Below are 13,844 nucleotides of genomic sequence, written 5' to 3'. Positions count from 1 at the left end.
CTGCCTGCATGCATCTGTTTTGCTTCCATCCTGAAAGCTCCCAGTTCTGCCTTATCTTACTCTGGTGTTGTTAATTCTGGTTCTGCACTTGGACGCTACAGCTGGATGCATGTGTATCTTCTGCTGTTCACCACCTTCACTCTCCTATTTAAAACTGTAAATAATGATGTGTCCTGGGAATAAACAGTAAGTTCAGGAAGAGCTTGTATGTTAGAAAAGATTGACTAATTCTTGGCAAGGGCAAGTTGGCATAGCCACGTTGACTTCAAGGGAGCTGAATTGATTAATGTCAGCAAAGTGGCTGGCCCTGTTTCTCCAGATGTTCTGGTGAATGCCTGCAGATAATTAATCCTGTCTGGAAATCTGGAGAAATTTATTAATATTTGTGGGATAAAGATGGTGTTGCATAGGTTACTATGACCAGCTCCGGGCACGGCCCAATGCAGGGCAATAAGCAGCCTCACTCTGCTTGCTGAGGCATCGAAGGCTGCCAGAGAGACCCTAATCTGGCTGCAGACAAAGCTGCTGCAGCCATTGCTGGAGGTGGATTTATCAAGTGAGTGATCGTAGCTCGCCGCTTCTTGTTGCGTGTGACATAAACATCTATTATCTTCATTTGTAAAACTTCTCTGCGGCTCACCTCAGAGCAGATACTTCTGAGAGCTCAATTACAGGCAGTTAGTTGCCTGACAACACTTCTGGCAGATGCTAGCAGAGTGCAGGCGCTGTATCCCTGTCAGACAACAGATCTCTCTGTTTATTAATGTACTGTCATCAAGAGGTGCCTGAAGTCACCTGGGAAGCTCCTGGGTTTCTCAAAGGGGTGGAAAGGGATGCAGCCTTGAGCAGGAGGCCCTGTGGTGGTTACTGGAGGTCCCAAGAGGTCTTCAGCCACATTGAGCCCCATCAGGATGGAAGGACAGCATCCCCGTGTGACGGTCAGTCCTCGTCCCTGAAGACAGTGCTGTTCAGACACAAGAATTTCCACCCCTGCTCTCTAAGTGCAAAGGGGTGAAGTGGTTTACCCAAGGACATGCAATTAAAGGTGGGTCCCTGGTCCGCAGCCCACAGTTCTTGTTTATAGCATTAAAGCAGATACAAATTCCACCTGAGGACTGGACCTCCCCTCTCCTGAGGGATCAAAGAACAGAAACTCTGTCCCTGTGCTGCAGCCACCAGTAGAAACAGTCCCTCTGGTGCCCGAGGGGGTGGTCACTGATGCCATCTACCTTGGTGTCCCACCACATGGTGGGTGACTGTGGAAAGGAAGGATCTCTAGGCTTACCGCACCCAAACGATGCATTCTGAAGCAGTTCTCCAGCAACCTCCTGCTCTGCTGACTGACACAATGACAGTAGGAAGAGGCCAAGAGTCTCCTGATAGTGATCTGGGTTCTTTTAAAGTTTTATTTATTTAAAAGTCTTTCTTTCCCCTCCTGAAAGGCAGTGGAAGGGCTCTGCATGGCCAAATGGCAGCCCCAGTGATCAATTAGTTCCTCCTAACGACCAACATCCTGCAGCGGTGAAGGGTCACGATCAATCACTACCTATTATTATTACATGATGAAATTGTAATTATGGGAGGGAAACACTGCATTACACTCTCGCATCCGTCATCCCAGAGCTGCTCGCTTAGGTGGCACCTTTCAGTCAAGTTCAGGAAAGTACTTAACGAAGGGCCATTAGCCCCCTCTTCCCTCCCTGCCTTCTGGTGTGAGACAGGCAGGAACTGAGGCAGAAGCAATGTGAGGGAAAAGTGTGTAAAAGAGGTTATTGCACCAAAACTCTCCCAAGCAAACCCCTCAGGTGTCCCCATTCACTGGTGGCGCAGCATATCTCCTAACCAGCTCATGTCTTTGGTCCTTAGATCTGTGCAAATAGGAATTATTTCTTTTTGCTGGAAATTCTGAGAAATCTTTTAAATGAAAACATCTTGAAGTTCCTGGCAGATCACAAAGCTTAAAAATAAGAGAAGAATAACCCCCTGGAGTTTTGGTTGCCCCAGGTTGAATTATTTTGCCAGAAACAATCCAGAAGTTCAGAAGTGCCTCTTTTGATTGGCACATTACAAAGATTGATTCTGTTTTGAAAAAAGTGCCTTTAGAGACTTTTCAAATATATGAGAAATGAATGAAGTATTTTGTAGTCAGCCAAAGAATTTTTGTTTAAAATATTGGTCAGAATCTTCCCTTTTATTTTTGAAGGGGTCAAATAGCTGTCAGAAATGAGCCTTTTGTGGGGCAGCTGGATGGATTTAGATGATCTCAAGGTCTGTTCTACGCTATCTTCTGTGACCCTATGATATTAATCTCTGTTCTAATGTCCTGATCATCAATTATTGCTAGATAAAAGAAAATGTCATTTGATAACACCTCCCTGGCTGTGTTTGCGCAGGCTGCTCCCTGGCCCTCACCCGTGCAATGCAGAAAAGGGATCTGGGATGCACCTGCATGGATTTTATTGTTTCCACTGTGGATTTTTGGGAAGCTGCTACAAATGTTTGGGGCTGGATAAATGCTCTGGGGCACAGGGAGAATAAAACCTTCAACATATCTCCCAGCCTAGACCTCCCCAGCAAACTGAATTGGCATGGATGAGGCTAGGTGCCTTGCTCTGGCTGCTGAGGGTAGAGGGGACCCAGGTCAATTAATCCCTGAATTAGGCATCTCCTGGGATTGAGGTGAATCTGGGCCAAAATAATCCTACGGCTGATCTCTAGTCCCAGGGCAGATCTGATTAAATGGAGAAGGGTTTTTTTCCCTGCAGCATTAACTTGAGAGCTGCTCTGGTTGTACGTACGTGAGTAGTCATTTCTTTCTTGGTCAGAAGAAGACAGCAAGTTCCACATCTCTCTCTCTTTCTCTCTTTATTTTTTTTTTTTTGTCTTTGGGGAGGTTTTGGTCTCTAGCCCTGCCTTTTCGCCAAGAAGAGGGCTCCCAACAATGCCTTCCCTGCTCCCACGGGGTGATATTTTTTTCTTTCCCCTTTCTGCCCTAGTTGCTTTTATATTCACATGGTCAACCTTTGTGCTGTGCTGTTAGGTGCTTTTGTGATGTGAAGAGTGCAATAATTTTTTTTCTTATCTTTTCTTGAGTGTTTCCTCCCACCTCCCTCAACTGTAATTGAAGAAATCTTGTTTGAACCCTGCAGCACAAAGGTGGCAAGGCTGAGTTAGAAACAGTGATTTTTTTGCTGCAAAACATCCAAAGTGTCCCGTGGCTGTCTCTCCTTGGGGTAACCATGTGCTGGGCCAGGAAGGCTAGTACTTGGTCACTTAATCTATTTGTCAGCTTTCCCCACTGAGCTCCTGGTAAGCTCTGCCTCGAGGAGGATGCCACTGGGCTGGAGAAGACTCTGAGCCCAAAGACTTCTGGAGTGTTTCTTATCAGAGAATGAGAAATTTTCTAAACACAGAAAAAAACAGCGGTGGAGGGAAGGCATCACTGAAACAATCTTCCTCTTGCAACAAACCACTGAGAGTTATCACGTCCCCTGGCAAAGGAGTCCCTCCAGCTATTCTTAGAACTTGTTTATAAAAACGTTAGTACGGAGTTCACAGTAACAGACCCCTAATTGACCTAGAGTGTGTATTAAATAAATAATAAATGGGAATAAAATATCAATGAGTGGTGTCTATAGCAGACATCTGTTTTCTCACTGGCCTGCAGCCATACCTCTCCGGGCTGTGATCTCGTCAGCCAAGCGAGGTCAGCCGAGTTCAGCTCTTGGATGACTATAAGCACGCGGATGGCAATGCTGATGGGAGTTGTGCGCTGGTAGCGCGAGCGTCTGGGTTTGCTGGTACCTGCCCTGCCTGAAAGCTGTGGGAATGACAGGCAGGTTGTCAACCTCCCGAGGAGCATCATCTTGAAATCCTAGGCCCGCTGACAAAATTCGGTGGGTAGGTGCGTGCTGCACGTGGATTAGCAACAGCTTCTGTCTAGAGATTGTTCCTGAAAGTTATGATATCCTCCAGTGTTTTTATGGGGTGCTGAATGGCAGAAAGGCGCCAGAGTTGCTTCTTGGCAAGTGAATAGCATAAACACCCAAACAAATGTCTATCGGTGCTATTCCCAGGAAGGAGCTAAAGGTGTAGAAGATTTTAGAAGGATTTTAATAACAAGAAAAGCAGAGGCATGTTTTCACAGTGATAAAGCAGTTTCAGATGGAGCTGGCGGATGTTAGCAGGGCTTTGGCAGAGGAGAGCAACACATAGGATGACCAGATGTGGGCTCTGAATCTGCCTGATCTACAGGAGGTGAGTTTTTAGTTTGGAGAACTAGAGTCTCCTATGTAGACCATAGACATGAATAGATGCAAAGGTATTTCCTGAGCTGAAGAAGCATTTTTTTTCAGTTTTAGCCCCTTATTCCTAAAAGTAGACTCAGCTGTGCCTTCAGTGCCCTTAGAATTGTAGAATTGCCCATTGTAGGCAGCCCATAGCTGTCAGTCCAGCATCCCTATTCTGTGCACGCTGTGAGCAGAGCTGAATACATCTTGCAGTGTGAAAAACACCGTCTGGGTTGCAGCTGGGGGTGTGTGTGTGTGTGTGGAAACAAATCTGCTGTCCCAAACAAAATATCCCCTTTCAGGCTAGAATTTCCCTTCCCTGGCTCCCACGGCTGCCCACTGACTGTGCTGGCTTGGGGCTTCCCCTGGGCTGAGCAGAGCACTTTGCTGCGTAGCCGCACTTCAAAGCGCTTTTCCTTTCTGCGTCTGCCCTCTGCCATCCCTAGTGCCATCAGCTACTCAAAACCAATATTTCTTTTCCTTTGCAGAAGGCTGCTTGGGAAAACTTGCCAGAAAGGCAGCATTCACAGGGCTCAGCCTGGAAGCCCCTTTTCTCCCATCTGGTTATCTCTCCTTTGCAGTCCTTTGACTTGCTGGCACTGCAGCTTGCCTGAGACTATGTGTTTCCTGCATAATGCTTGGGTTTGGGGCAATGGATAAAACACCTGGCATAATTACACTCGTTAATTCAGCCTCTTTGGAGGAGCGCTTTGGTTTTGTGAAGCAATGAGGTTGTCTTGTCCAGTCAAGCTCGGACTCTTGGGCTGCCCCAACACACGGTGGGATGTGGGAGATGGTATGAGGTCCCTCTGTGCTTTTGGGGGTTTAGTGCTGCTTTTAGAGGATTAGCTGCAGCCAGAGCCTTGTTCCTGACACATCACTTATGCTGAGTAATATCTTAAGTGATTCTGAGTCTCGCTTTGCAGTTGGAAATGAGGGCATGATGGCAGAGGGGAGGGGGTCTGTATTGCTTTGAATTAGCTTCTACTTCTGAGGCCTCAATTACACTCGGGTCATGATTTCTAAAGTATTTTTTTTTCTTGCAAGCATTAATGCTAGAAATGGAGTTAGAGAGTTGAGAGTTGCATATGTAATAGTGTGTGTCCTTGTGCTAGAGACTTAAGAGAAATGCCAAATAGAATGGATTTCACGATAAAAACTGCAGAAAATGATAGTTCTGTTTGTTGACAGCTCCTGGAGTGGAGCAGAAGTTGTGTTGATGTTATCATCTACTTAATTAGATGTTTTGAGCCTGACAGTCCTCACGCTGGAGATGTCATTGGTTGCGTGTAGTGTTAAGGGTGAGTTCATAAGTAGTATTTGGCCTCTGAAAAAGGCCAATTAGTCTAAATGACACTTTATCCAAAATGACAGAACATGAGCCATTGCCTGGCAGACAGGTTGCTCATGGGTGGCTCTCAGTTCATGTCTGGCTGCTTAGAAGCTGTCAGAAATCTTATGTCGAGACAAGCAGTCTCTGGTTTCCTCCTTGGCGTATTGAGGGGAAATGGCCGATCCTCTCCAGTGTGCTCCAGAAGGTGCAGACACGCACCTGCCCCGAGGGGGTCGAAATGGAGCCAGAGCCCTCTGCCTGCTGTCAGTGAAGGGTCAGGACAAGCTCCAGGGGACTGAGCAGAGAGTTACCCAAAGCTCCCTCAGATCCAGGGTCTACCCAGTAATGTCACGATGAAATACCTTCCCCTTCTTGCCCGTGGTTTTCCAGCCAGCTCCCCACAGCCCAGCCGGTCCCACTCCGCAGCCCCTTGGGTGGTCAGCGCTGTGAGTCCATCCTCACCGGGCACGCGGTCATCCTGCAGCAAAGCGGCAGGGAACTCAGAGACTTAGTGCCTAGTCATCAAATTCCTCCTCAGGTGTTTATCCCTGCTGTTTTTTTGTTGGAAGAGGTCAAAACCAGACACCTTCATACCTTGGAAGACCTGGGTTGGAACCCATCAACGGAGCAGGACTGTGAGAGTCTTGGGGGAGCTGGTCTCCTCTGGCTGCTGAGACAGGTGGCTCTGGGAGTTATAAGTCTTAGAGATGGACATCTGGGGAAAATGCAGGTCTTTATTTCACCGACCTGATGAAGAGGAGCATGGCAGTTCCAGGAGCTCCATCCACACTGTACGTGGGGGTGAGTCAGGCCAAGAGGCGTACCCATGCTAGATTTAATTCAAAGTAATGAGCTATGGAGATTCACCAGTCCATGAGGGAACATAAATGCTCCTACAGAGTGCTCACCCACAGTGCGGACACTGTTTTTGGAGGAAAAGTGTCACATGCTGTGTCACCTTGATGGGAAACAGCAACCCAGCAGGACCCAGCACCGGAGAGTCCTCTGCAAGAACCATGCTCCGGCTTCCAAGCACTGCAGAAGTGGAAATTAACCTCAGGGTGGATTTCCCCTTCCGGAGGCTGATAAAACTCCACCGAGGTTGTTACCCAGAAGCCAGGAGAGACAGGACTGGAGCCTGGGGGGGAATAGAGATGGTGTTCCATGGCAGTAAAAAATACTCGCATGGGTCCTTTACCTTCCTATGCCTCCGTGCTGAACTCCATAACCTCCCACTTCTCCAGAAACTTGCATTCAGGCCTAATCTTCCTTTAAATTTATCTTAATTATTAATGTAACACATCTGTTAGAAATAATATAAGCTCAGAGTAAGGGAAGGGATTAGGATAAGGTTTTGGATATGTTTGAAGTGCCTAATGTATTTAGTGTGTCTAATACTGAAACATTTGAACGAACAGAAAGGCTGTTTCAGGGCCCTGAGTCATCAGCTCATTATTGAATTTAAGGTACAGTACGCCTAATTAAGATTTAGGAGATTGCATGGTATACGTAGGTGCCCTTCCCGTGCTTGCGTGTGTGAAGAGACACAACGTCAGAAAGCCTTCACGGGCTTCATCTGCCTGGGCCGTGCTCCGCGGCTCCTGTGCGCGTCCCCGAGGGGCTTGCGAGTCCACGTGCACACGCTGAGGCAGGGCTGGGGGTGCTGGGGGGTGTGTTTCAGCCCCAGTTCTGCCACTGGCCTTGGCAAATGATTTACCATTTGCATCCCTGCAAATGGGAATAATTGTTTTTTAGGCTGTCAGAGTTTTTAAAGGCTCTTGCCTTTTACAAGTGAAAAAGAGCTAGAGAATAAGGGTGGACAGCACAACCAAAGAGGAATTGTACCTCCAAAATATCAGGGGCTGAGCTAGAAGCAATTTTATATAGCTGTGGAGTCCTAAATCCGTGCTTAAGCTCCCTCAGCACACAGTGGAAAACTGGGGATGCTTCCAAAAAGTGGCTGAGGTTAGCTGACTGGAAGCACAGGCCCAAATGTTAGGTATGATACATCTAGGCCAAAGCTAATTATCTCAAAAAGGGTAATTCTGCTGGGTGCAAGCGAAATACTGTTTGGCTTGCATTTACATGTTGTCTGAAATAATTTGTCAACAATCTTCTGTAATTAGATCTTGATTTAGGCTAATCATTATATGCCTTGTTAACTCAAAGTGTGTATTTAAATCCCCATTGAACGTAATAGGACAGAAGCATGTGCTGAAGAAATACGAAATACTTTTAGCGGCTTCACAAAAATGCTGAACTGAAACATTTCTGCTGTTTCAACCATTCTTTCCACTGGCAAAAAAAAAAAAAAAAAAAGGAAATTCATTAATCAAACATCATGAGCTGTCTCCAATTATTTTGCCAAGCTGGGAAATGAGTGAAAATTCCACTCTGGAAATGTGAAAGCAAAATGCACCAGTACATTTAAGTGCTTTAAAGCCACTGCTGAAAAAGTAGTGACATGGTGGCTTTGTTCCAATTTTCTGTGTGTTGGATTATTTTTTTTTTTTACCTTTTGTCCCTACAGAAATTCCAGGACAGAGTCAATTTTGCAAAAGTCACTTAGATTCCACCAGGACTGAATTTGCAGCCTTGCTAATGTAATTAACGTCTATTAAGCGAGTGTGTGCCCTGAGCAGCTTAATAGGAAAATCTAATAATGTTTCCTATTGGAATGTTCCCTGTTAAATCGTCAAAGTGCTTTAGTGTATGTTTTCTGTAGGCAGCATTGTTTAATGGAAATGTTACACAAATTAGTATTAGGCCCTTGGTGAAATGGGATCTTTAATTTAATTTGATTTTACAGCCAGGATGCAGGACGATTGCCGCTTTGGCCTTGCCAGCATGCGGCCAGGCAGAATTAGGTTTTGCTGGGATCACCTTTGTAATGACTCCTCCATAGCTCTTGCCTACAGAGCGGCAGAGGCTCAGTTATTAGCTGAGCTGTAAATGGCATTAATAATGTCCTTGTGGAGCAATAGCATGGCAGGATGGTCTCCATAAAAATAGGAATCCTGCTGCTGACCAGTGTTTTGTTTTGTTTGTTTTTTTTTTAAAGTGGGGTAATAAAAGAAGAAAATGGAAAGCTTGTGCCTTTGCTTTTGTTTGGCCTGATGGGTGATGGGAGCGGAGGTGCAGATGTTTGTATAAAGCCCCGCTTGTTCCACGGGCGCCGCTGCCCGCCCCGCTCTCTGTTTGCTGAAGCCCCTGTCGAGTTTGCTCGGGGTTTTAGCGGTGGTGGTTGATGGAGCAGGGCCAGTGCCAGAGCTCCCCGGGGACCCTTGTGCAGAGTTCCCTCCCTGAGCTTGGCCATGTCCCGAGGCTGCAGAGGAAACAGCCGGGTCTCCTGCCGAGGAGGGACAGGCGGGGTAGCATAATACAGCCACTGGCTGTGCTGCTTGTGCGGTTCGCATCACCAGCCGTGAGTGCCCGTGCCCGGATAATGTCCCTGTTTTACCCCTGGGAGAACCGAGCTGCGAGGAGGGCAACGCTCCCATCCCCTTGAGCCCAGGAAAGCGGTGGCAACCCAAAGAAAAGGAGCTTCTTTTTTTCTATAGCAACACGGTCTCCTCGGTCAGGGAGTCAGCTGGCTTACAGGGAAGGATGCCAGGGCTAGTAAATGCCCAAATTTAGTCTTTTCCCTACAAAATCAGAGTCGCAAATGCTAACACTGCATGAGGGAGATGCTGGGATTGGCTCAGGCTGGGGTGGTGCAGCTCTGAGAGTTCAGTCTCAGCAAAACATTAATTAAAGAGGCAAGGTGTTTTCCTCTTTTAGCTCTTTCTCTGCTGGAGAGAGGAAGGGATGAACATCCCCCTGGATTTGAGGAGAGCAAGGAAGGCAATTTGTTTAGGAAACTCACTGAGATGGTGCAGTGTATCTGCAGTTTATATGTAAAGGGACAGGTCTGTCTTTCTCTTCAGGCTGCTGCTTTAAGTCTCCCCAGGAGGAAACTGCCAGGCCAGGGGTTCTTAAATTTTTCATCATGTAGGCAAAGCTGTTTCCTTCCCTAGCAAGGAAAATTTCTTCTTTGGAGCTGACTGATTAATTCTCTCCCATGCGCTATCTTGTACTTCGGGTCTCGCAGCACAATTCCTGCAGTCCCTTCTGCAGGGTCGGGCACTTCACAGATGTGTCTGAAGTCGAGGTCTCCTCCAGGAGTGGCTCCCGGTGTAAATCGGGCTGACTGTGCTGCAAGAACAGCAAATTACAGAACACTTTGCTGAGCAGCCCTCTCCAGCTCTGCTTCCCTTAGGGCACCAATATGTGCAAAGAGCTAACCCTGGCTTATCTAAGCCAGCCCTGAGCCCAGGATAGCCAGGTTTGATTTGGATTTAATTGCAATTTCCCCTAAAGCACTGGCCCAACAACCCACCCCTACGTGTCAGTGTCAGAGGTTCCCTGGGACCCTCTGTCTTCCAGAAAAGCCCCATGAGCAAGGCAGGGGCTTCCCTGGGTACCGATACTCTCCTCAGCACTGAGATGCTCAGAGGAACCTGAGAGCGCAGGTTTCTGGTACTGCGAGCTGGGGGCTGACAGCCAGCTGTCCTGATCTGAAAGAAAATTGGACTTTTCTCTCCAAAAGAGTTGATAGGTGGGGGGAATTTTGGCACAGACAAAATTATCTCTCTGGCTTTCAACAACATTTAAACAAAGCTCGATCTAAATCGATAGCATTCTTATATAAGGGCAGGGTGATAGGAAGTGGGGTAGAGAAAGCAAATTATTTGGGCAGTTTTCAATGGAAAAACGGTTTTAACAACACCAAACCCATTCTGCCTGCTTGTAGAGCAAAGAACCTCACATCCCGGTATCCTCTGAGAGAAAAGCCCCAAGCAGTGGCTACTTTGATCAAAAGTCATTGAATAGGGAACTCTGCGCTTGTGTGGTTCCCATTACTGGCTATGAGTGCCTGCACCCATATCATGTTTTTACTGTAGATTTCTGCTATTGCAAGGGAAAAAAAGTAGTTGTTGGTTCCTCATACTGATGAGCCTGTAAGACCTTTGCTTGGTTTTGCTGGTGGGTTTGTGTTTGGTTGGTTGGTTTTTTCCCCCATGAATATTAAAGCAGTTTTCAGAAGCTGGCTGGGCTCACTTGCACTTTAAATTAGGAAAACTGAGGCAAAAAATGGGGCTGTACCTTGCCCAAGATCATAAACTGAACAAATGGCAGAGTTTGGGGTAGGACCCAATTTTTTCCTGCTTCGAGCTGGTTGTGCAGACACTCAAGAGGGCATTAATGGTGCTTTTCTGGAAGCACAGGTCAGGACCGCGTGCCTCGCCTGTGAGCCAAGCTCTCTTCTAGCAGCAGGGCCATACGCCCCACTCTGCATGGTTTCGCTCAATGATTTATACTCTCACTGGAAGGCGGATCTGGCAGGAATGGTACTTGATAAAATCCTTCCATTTTCTTGATTTGGTAATTGATGTTAGCAGTTTAATGCCTGCATGGAGCGTGTTTTCATACTGTCAGCACGAACCACGTGGAAATGATCGATGAGATGTTGGGTCCTTGGCAGGAGTAGGGGCAAGAGAAGGAGCTGCCTTTCTCTTGAAGTGCTTTGCTCTTATTTGCTACACACAAATGCAAACAGTCAGGCTGGGGCTTCCCTGGTCATGAAACCACTTGGCCTAGGAGCAGCATAGAGATCTCTTCTCATGCCTGTGGTGTTGATGTCTTGGGTCCTCACCCACGTTATGCTTTTCTTGGTTGAATATTGCCAGCTGACTAAATTTAAATTTATTTATGTCTTATGGGACATTGTGTTCCCTGAGAGAAAGTTTTTCTATGTGCTGGGTGAAACGGGTGGCGGGTCAGAGCAGAGGGTTATGGCAGTGTGCGTACGTCATCGCCGGTGTCATCTGGGTGTACTTGTCCTTGCTGCACATCTGAAGGCATGGGATGGCTACAGAAATGGATCTCTACAGCACCTCTGAGTCGCTTCCATAAATATGAGAGTTGCTGTTCAGGAGACAAATTAATAGAAGCCGTTGTCTGGGGCGGTGGGACGCGATGCACCGGCCGCATCCTGGCTGCGGCACGTGGTGTGGCTGTGTTTAAGGCTCTCTAAAGAGATGTCATTAGTTTGTCCGTGTAGAGGTTGCAGCTGAACTTCCTGACGCAGGGTTTGGATGCTGCTGTGGTTTGAATCTTCCTTCTGATCTGAGGCAGTAAAACTAGAAGTAGAGGAGTGAGAAAAGAGGGTGAAAGGTGGAAGGGAAGAGACAAAGTGGAATGTTCCGCTAGCTTTTACCTGCAACAAAACCCTAGTCTGTGTGCACGCTCGCTGTTTGGTGTTGTCAGAGATGACTTTGTCACAAAGACCTTTTTCTGCAGGGACAGTATCTGGGTGATGCTGATATGAGCAGGAGTTTTAGACTTGTGATGGGCTATCTGGTTTGAATTAAATAAAGAACCACTCTGAATCCCTGCCCAAAACACAAATGAAGCCTGCAGCATGTTAACAAGATGAGAAAGTCTGGCCAATTCATTTAATCTGTTCCAGGCTCCTCTTGGCTTCCAGGTGTTCATCTCGGATCACAAGCCAAAACATCCTGGGAGAGGCTCTTGCTGACATATTTCCAGCCCATCTGATAAGACTCACGCCTCAGAGCCGGCATGCTGCTGCAAGATTCCCACTCTGCCTCAGCCAGGGATGTCAGGTTAGAGCTTCAAGGCCAGATCCAAAGAGTAAACATTGAAATACAGGTTGTGTCAACCAAATGCCTCACCAACTGTAATGCATTTGACCTCATGCTCTCCTCTGGGACATGCGCTTTGTTTCACAGATGAACTGATTTTCTTCTCCAAAGTCATACCAAAACCTTGTGGAAATTTCTCTCTTCAAAAGGACACAGGGGGCTGTGCAAGCAAGTGGGCAGCCCCATCTATGCACCAGCCAATGCTAAGAGAGGTCCAAGGTCACCTCTGTCCCCAGATAAATCTACATGGGAGCCACAGGTTACCTTGCAGGCAGAGCCATGCTAGGACTGCTTTGGTATGGCCAGGCTCTCAGGTGGACTTAATGAAGCAGAGAGAGCCCTGTGCTAACCTGGGATGTGGTCTCAGGCTGGTGATGATCATGCTTATCAGCTTGAGGCATGTTGGCTTACAGTCACATCCCTTGTAGAGGAAGCACTGAACTTGGACTTCCCTGCTCTTCCCTGGCCCTCTGAGCACTGACTTTGGAGACAGCAGAAGACTTTGTGGTGGGGCACAGCAGCCCATGTTGGAAGGAGGAAGCCCCTTGAGTTGTGCTCAGCCTCCCTAGGAGCAGTGTCCTCTGAGGAGCCTGCTGGGGCAGTGAAAGGGGAGCAGAGGTAACGAGGAAGGGGGGAAGTCTCATCCCTGATGATCTTTCTGAACACTTGGTGGGTGTTGGACTGCCCCAGATAAGGTTAAAACTCAACCCAAGGGACTTGTCTGCCACAAAAACCTGGCTTTTCTCATAATTGAAATGAAAGTGCTTCAGATTGACTTTTCAGTGTTTCTCTAAATTATCTGTGTATCCTCCCACCAACACTACAAGTCCTTGCAAATTCCCCCCCCCTCCCCCCCATCAAAGAGGTGAATCTAGTCACTTTTTTCCTCTAGGCTTCAGAGGAAACAGAAAGGTACTTAACTTATGTTTTATTCATCACAGTCGCTATCTCTTGTTAATTTACTTACATTATTTACAGAATTTTAAAGTATTTTGTGTGTCAGGCAGCATCCCAGGCCCTATAAAATGCTAATTTTCAAACTGTATCAGAGGCAAACATCTTTCCTGGGCCTCTAGGTAGACAAAGGGTCATCCTCATTCTTAATTTATTTTTCACGATTCTATATATAAATGCAATAAAGCCTGCTTGAATGGCAGATCTCCGGCAACCCACTTCTCCATGTGGTTAAATTTTATGAAGATCCATTGTGGTTGTGTTACTGGCACAATAAATTTAATTTTTGATCTAGTGCCCTTAATTACTAAGGATGACTGAACCTGTTTTAAGTACAGGAATAACTACCTTGGATCTTTGCCCTAAATGAGAATGAAACATAAGGTTCAAAAAGTTCAAGTAACTTTCTGTAAAGAAACTAAGTTTTATTTTCACAGTTGCTTCTTTGCACTTCCTGATTCCAGCAAGAGAGGAAGTGGGGGGAAACCCAAACCCCAGAAGGCTCTTAATGTTTTAGGTTTTAATCTTGTGTGTGTGAGCTCTTGGCAAATTGGTCCTCTT

This window comes from Phalacrocorax aristotelis, chromosome 16 (genome assembly GCF_949628215.1).
Source record: "Phalacrocorax aristotelis chromosome 16, bGulAri2.1, whole genome shotgun sequence".
Classification (NCBI taxonomy): Eukaryota; Metazoa; Chordata; class Aves; order Suliformes; family Phalacrocoracidae; genus Phalacrocorax; species Phalacrocorax aristotelis.
This window is presented reverse-complemented; position numbering follows the sequence as displayed.